Raw genomic sequence first — 7,025 nt, forward strand, 5'->3', positions numbered from 1 at the left:
GGAAAAGCCTGTGAAGAATGCTATACATGTGTCAGTCGGTAATGGTGATTCAGATATTGGTTCTTATGATGTCACTCTGGCATCTGATTATCTGTCTGAAGAAAAGATTTGTGTTTATAAAGTTATTCAGTTGGTAGTTTCAGAGGCCACAAGCAAAGCCTCGTCTAAATACAAGGACTTCACACGGTGCTCGACTCTGGACTCCAACAGCGATCGTCTGCTTGAAAAAATCTGGCCTCAGATTGACGAGAGGGATTTGGATCTATCTCCAAAAACGCTGACCAATATCAACAAGGACATTTTCACCAATCTTTGCAAAGCACATAACTGCAAGGAGAAGTATTTGATTTTATGTCTGAGGGAACAGCTTGACGATATTACTGTCCCAACATTTACAAAACACCTGTTGGCCTTACCAAAAAGAGTACTCACTATATATAAAAACCGAGAAGAGTACGTAAAAGTTGTTGAAAGCTTCACTAAAGATTTGGTTCTGCACGCTATAAGCAACGCAAATGAGGCAAGGAAATTGCCTCCAGGGGCAGATAAAGCCATCATGAACAGGTTTACCCACAGGATTTGGGCTAAAATTTTGTCCCAAAAGCTTAAAATGTCCTTAGAGAACACTGAAGAAGTCAGTATGAAAGTGTACAATGAACTCCGGCAAAAGTGGAAAAATCCAAACACTGTCCTGGAGTTAATGTTTAATGGCCAAGACAATATTGACAACGTGATTGTCAAAAGTTTCAAAAGAAATGCCCCATTGAAGAGACCTAATTTCTTCTCTAGGGTTTTCTCACGAGCACGTTAAAGTTTACCTGACACCTGCATCTAAAAAGCTGCGTTTTCAAAAATACCTGGGTACATGTGGACGTAGCCTAGATGCATTACATTTTTATTATAATTCTTCATTGTTAATGTTAAAACCAGACTACTTTAAAATAATTGTCTCATGAACCACCTGGTTGATAATAATTTCCCCACATTACATTATAGCATTTTTCTGTCCTTTATCCCGTCTTCCTTCTCTCACCCCAACCGGTCGCAGCAGATGGCCGCCCCTCCCTGAGCCTGGTTCTGCTGGAGGTTTCTTCCTGTTAAAAGGGAGTTTTTCCTTCCCACTGTCGCCAAAGTGCTTGCTCACAGGGGGTCATATGATTGTTGGGTTCTGTACTATTGTAGGGTCTACCTTACAATAGAAAGCGCCTTGAGGCAACTGTTGTTGTGATTAGGCGCTATATAAATAAAATTGAATTGAATTCAAATAAAAATGAATTTAAAAAAAAGTTTTAAAAGTGTACTTAGTTTTATTTGCTGTCAATTTGCCTAGAATGGAATATCAGATTAGAACGGCCTCTAAAATATAATATTTAATTTATTAAATAAATCAAATGAGTTACAGAAAATAAAATTCAAAAACACTTTCATTTTCACTGTCTCTGTATGGCTATAGAGGAGCTGTTATTATTTTGCCTGTTTGTCAGTGCTGGTACGAACCCCGTTGGTGCTGTGTTGATCCTTTTGCAGAGGTTTGAAGTTTCTTTCGATAAATCTGAGTCAGTTTGGGTCGATGCTCAGTGTATTTTTCCACAACAATCTTGGTGACGAGGATGAGATTTCTTGAGTGATTTTTGTTCTCTACTTTCATTTTGATTCCAGGAAACCTGCAGGTAGACTCAATGAGTCTGAAAGAGCGCTTATGTCCGAGCAAAGTATGGAGAAGGCGAGTGCGTGGCAACTGAGATCAGACAGAGTCACCGCTGAAATCTCAATTATTAAAGAATCCAGAGTGGAGAGCGGCTGAGACCAACTTGAATTTCAGATTTTATTGAGGGTTTTTAAGGGGCAAGTATGATTAAGAAATGTAAACTTACCCGGCGTTTGGTAAGGGTGTCAGCCATTCAGAGAAGTTCTGTAAACCGACAAGCACCTGATCAAACTACAAGGGTGCGCCTTGAGAGGTTCAAAAGTTTATTTTTTATTCTTTTCATTGTTGGTTGTGGACATCTTAACTGTATAAACAACACACTGATTATACAGTTAAGATGTCCTTTTGCAATAATTACAGTTGGACCAAAATCAGCTCACAAAATGCTATAAGAAAGAAATGTTTTGATAAAATTATAAAGTGTGGTAAGTGATAGTAAAGTAAGGTACGGTGGCCCCGAGAGGCCAAACGGACTGCAACTTCAGAAAACACTTGCAAAAAGAAAAATGCTGCAAAAAGAAAAATGCTGCAAAAAGAAAAACGCTGCAAAAGCACACACAACACAACAGAAATAGGAAAAAAGACAACGGAAATGTTTCTGGGGAGACAATAACCGGACGGACCAGTTGCACGAACCAAAACAAGCTAACAATTGCACTGGGACTGGGAGACACTTCAAAGAAGTGGAGCGGCCAAAGAGTAAACTTTCAAAAGTAAGTTCTGAATATTATGTCACTTATTTATGTGCAAATGTTTAATAATGAGGAACAATAAAACATTACTGTTGGCCACATACCGGTGTTGTGCCAAAAAGTGATCGTCTGCCAAAAACTGATTGCTGGTATTTAAACTGCTAGTAACTTGTTGGGCTATAATATGTGAAACATATGTCAAATGCATCCCTCATGGATGACATAAAGTCACAGAGGTGTGGACTCGAGTCACATGACTTGGACTCGAGTCAGACTCGAGTCATTAATTTTATGACTTTAGACTTGACTTGAAAAAATGTTCTAAGACTTGTGACTTGACTTGGACTTTTACACCAATGACTTGGGACTTGAATTGGACTTGAACCGGTTTACTTGAAAAGACTTGATATTTTACCCCAAATATAAAATTTAACATGCATATTATATAGAGATTGAAAATGTGACGTCATTCACGGGTAGAACCGCAAAGGATTCTGGGAACTCGTGGCAAGCGGTAATAGCGCACGCAGGCTTTCAATTAAAATCAGTTATACAGCGATAAAAAGAAACACAAAAATGTCAAGAAGCTGTTGTATTATTAACTGCAATAGCCGGTCGCATGACAGCCACGGGAAGCCGACGGGTAAAGAGATCGGTTGTTATCGGATTATGTCGTTGAAGAGAAATTGTTCATGTTTCCGAAGTAACAAAGACGCGGACGGATGGCCTGGATTGCAGCCATTCAAAGACCAAATATAACGTCCCAGAACACTCCAGCTCACAGGTTAGTCTGCTCCAAGCATTTACACAAAGGTCAGTGTTTTTTAGTAGTTAATACGTCATTTTCATAACATAATTGGTGATATAGGTTACAAGCAAGAACAGAAATTGTCGCGCTATGCTCCTTTATTTATTGTGCATAAATAGTGAATTGTCCTGACACAATATTGCGTTTCGCTTCTGTTATTATGGTACATTGACAAAAACATATACTTTTATTCACAGGATAAAACAGTTTTTTTGTATCACTGATTGCCCAGTGCGATTACAGCATACAGTATTATTGTCACTGCTACATTTCTGTGATGGGTACCAGAAATTATTTCCACTACTAATTAATTACCGTTGAGCTCAAAGGTCCTATTAATAAACGGTTAAGGAATGTGTATTTATGACGACGATTTGTGAGACTGGTAAACTTATGATACGTACGATGGTCTTTCGTTCTACACGGTGCATTTCAAGGTCCTGCACCCATCCGGCGGTAAACTGTACCTGGGCTTGTTGCAGTGACCTGAAGTTACTAAACTTCATGAGTGTATGCACTCACTCCAAGAACCGTATGATTATAAATATGCATATAAATATGCTACGATGAGATAGCTGACTTCATCTAACTAGCAAATGTTGTCCAGGCTACGTTGGTGATACAGTTTTTTTTAATGTGTATGATATTTTTGTCATGCGATTTTAAAGCTGGTCCTACAACCGCATCCAAGAATAACATGCAGCTTATCTCAGAACTGTTGGTGAAAATTATTCTTGGAGCTAGGTTTAATTGAGCTGCATTTTAAAGAGGTGCAATTTCACAATTTGTGTATATTTTCTAAGTTCACTATTTTGTCATGTGTTGAGAAAAACACAGATTTAAAAATTACATGGTCTAATATTTACATTTAGCATATAACTGCAACATTATTTTTTCGTTTGTTTTTTTTAAAGACTCGAAAGGACTTGAAATTCAAAGTTTCAGACTTGTGACTTGACTCGGACTTTTACACCAGTGACTTGAGACTCGACTCTGACTTGCCTGACATTACTTGAGACTTGACTTGAGACTTGAGGATAAAGACTTGAGACTTACTTGAGACTTGCAAAACAATGACTTGGTCCCACCTCTGTAAAGTCATATTGAGCCACAAACAACATTCGTGTAACAAGATAGAAGCCATAATCAGTTTTTGGCAGTGACTTTTATATAACCTTTATTTACGCAGTTAAAAAAAAAAAAATCTCATTAACATTACAAATGTCTTTTGTAAGAGTAAGTTGGCCAAGAGGACAGCAGAAATGGCAGCAAATATTACAATAGTTCTGTAAAAATATTTTAAGTGGGGATAAAGGACCGGATTGGTTATAATGTAAGTACAATAACACAGAGTTGTAAAGATACTTGAAAAAACAGATGATTTTTTAATTCTATATATAACCCCTTTGTAAACGCTGTTCACCTAAGTCTATTTACCAACATACGTAAAGATATTACACATAAAAAATACACGGAAACATTGGAAATCAGTTTTTAGCAGGCAATCACTTTTTGGCACAACACCGGCAAAGTTATGTGACATTAGCCATGTTTGTACTTTCAGCATTTACTTTGTTTTAAATCCTTTATTTATACGCCGTTAGATAGTCGACCTTAATCTTACAGAGAATCTGATGATTTTGTGGATAATTAAAGTCAGTCATATATCCACAAACACAACAGGCTGAAAGTCAGTGATGCTGCTCGGTTTGCAGTCCTGAATATCACGGCACAAGCAGGATCCACTGCACTGTTAATGTTAGCTATGTTACATTGCTGCCTCTGTTCGGTGGTGTCGAGCCAAACGGACTTTAACGTGTGTTTGAACGAGCTGACGGTTCACTCGTTAAGCTGAAAGAAAGATCCTTTAATCACAGCAGTCACACATTTGTCCACTGTACCATCTGGGAACTCTTCTTGTTTAGCACTCGTAATAACACAAACACTAAATCCTCCTGTTTGTAGCAGTGTGTACACCTGAGATTGTCACTTGTCTGTCTGTCCTGCACTCTCTCTCTGTTTCTTTCTCTCTGATTGTGGAATAAAAGTATGAACATGTGTTTATAAGTTACACTTGTGTTTGAATCCTGCAGCTTATCACACATTTGATTTCCATGTGTGACAACTGCAAGTGTCCAGAGTGAGGACAGACTGAGGGACCCACTGCTGCACATCATCTGTGAGGCTTTGCACCCCTGATGATCCACCAGGAGAAACTCAGCAGTGTGTGAGTAAGAGGAGGAGGAAGAGCCAGCAGCAGCTGACAGATGGAGAGAATAGACAGACTGTTCCCTGTTTGTGAAGGACTGCTAGGAAAGTTTAACATAACTAATTGTCTGTCCTGAATCAGTCTTATTAGGTAATGTTCAAATAATTTTATCATTCCAGTGTTTCCAGTGTGGGAGAAAGTACTCAGGGCCTTCAAGTTACACACTATGAAAGGCAGCAACAAGTTTAATGTTCAGAAACCTAAAGTCTGTATCAGCAGCAGAATGGAACTAAAAATAAATGTTTGTTTCAGTTCTATGAAGCTTTGAGTATTTTGGATTAGTAGCACTGCTGTGTTTGTTGCATCATATTGCTGTAATTGTTTATATGCTTTATATATTCTGAGGTAAGTTGATCTATAGTGTTACATCATATTCTATAAGGATGTTATGTGTTTGTATACTTTCTGCCCAGTTTGACCCATTTAACAGAAGTCAGCCTGTTTAAGGCTCTGATATCTATTCTGTATGACTTAAAGCAGTTATGACATGGTCTGATTTTCTCACCCAATAAAGGAATATTTCATATATCAGTCTACTCTTCATTTTATCAGACACAGTTATCACAGCTCGTACATTTTCTTTTTACACATATATGTAAGCATTGAGCCAAATGTAATAATGCCAACAAATTAAACGAACAATATTTGTCTCTTATATATAATACATCTATATATACACTGTCACAGATACTTGACTTTAAGTGAAGATTTAAGGTGAAAGGAAATATAAATAACTGCAACTTGAATCTTTACTGAAGCTCAGTGTTTGGCACAGAGTTCATGTTCACTGCTGTAATAACTAATAATGATTAATATAATATTGGCCATATTATATTTACATTACCAAAGTGAGATGACTTTAGTCTCATGAACAACATTAGCTAATTGTTATTTACTAACTAATCTTAAATGACTGTTCAGTACAGAAATGAAGCCCAAAAATCATGTTTTACTGTCCTGTGGTCTCAGCCTCAGATACTTATCAAATCACACAAAGCTCATGTAGAAACAAATGTACAAAATATGTTCTCCTTCATTTCTGTCAAACAAAGCTGTATGAAACGTTTCCAGCTGTTAGTATCATGGTTGCTAGGCAACCTGGGCAGCGTGACAGAGGCTAGACCGTCCCATCTCACAAGCCTACAAGCCTCACACTTCCGGCCTCAGCGGTCTTTGAGTGCGGCCCTTGAGGACCGTTAAGGCTGCGTACTTTAAGGCTGCAGACCCTGAATTGGGAAACAGTCCCTGAATTGGGATACAGCCATACATACATGTTTTGGTTCGTGCAACTGAACCGTTCGGTTATTGTCTCCCCAGAAACATTTCCGTTGTCTTTTTTCCTATTTCCGTTGTGTTGTGTGTGCTTTTGCAGCGTTTTTTTATTTTTGCAGCGTTTTTCTTTTTGCAGCGTTTTTTTTCGTTTTGCAGCGTTTTTCTTTTTGCAAGTGTTTTTCTTTTTGCAGCATTTTTCTTTTTGCAAGTGTTTTCTGAAGTTGCAGTCCGTTTGGCCTCTCCGGGCCACCGTAATACACCCCTTTATACATACAT

This window comes from Maylandia zebra, linkage group LG16 (genome assembly GCF_041146795.1).
Source record: "Maylandia zebra isolate NMK-2024a linkage group LG16, Mzebra_GT3a, whole genome shotgun sequence".
Lineage (NCBI taxonomy): Eukaryota > Metazoa > Chordata > Actinopteri > Cichliformes > Cichlidae > Maylandia > Maylandia zebra.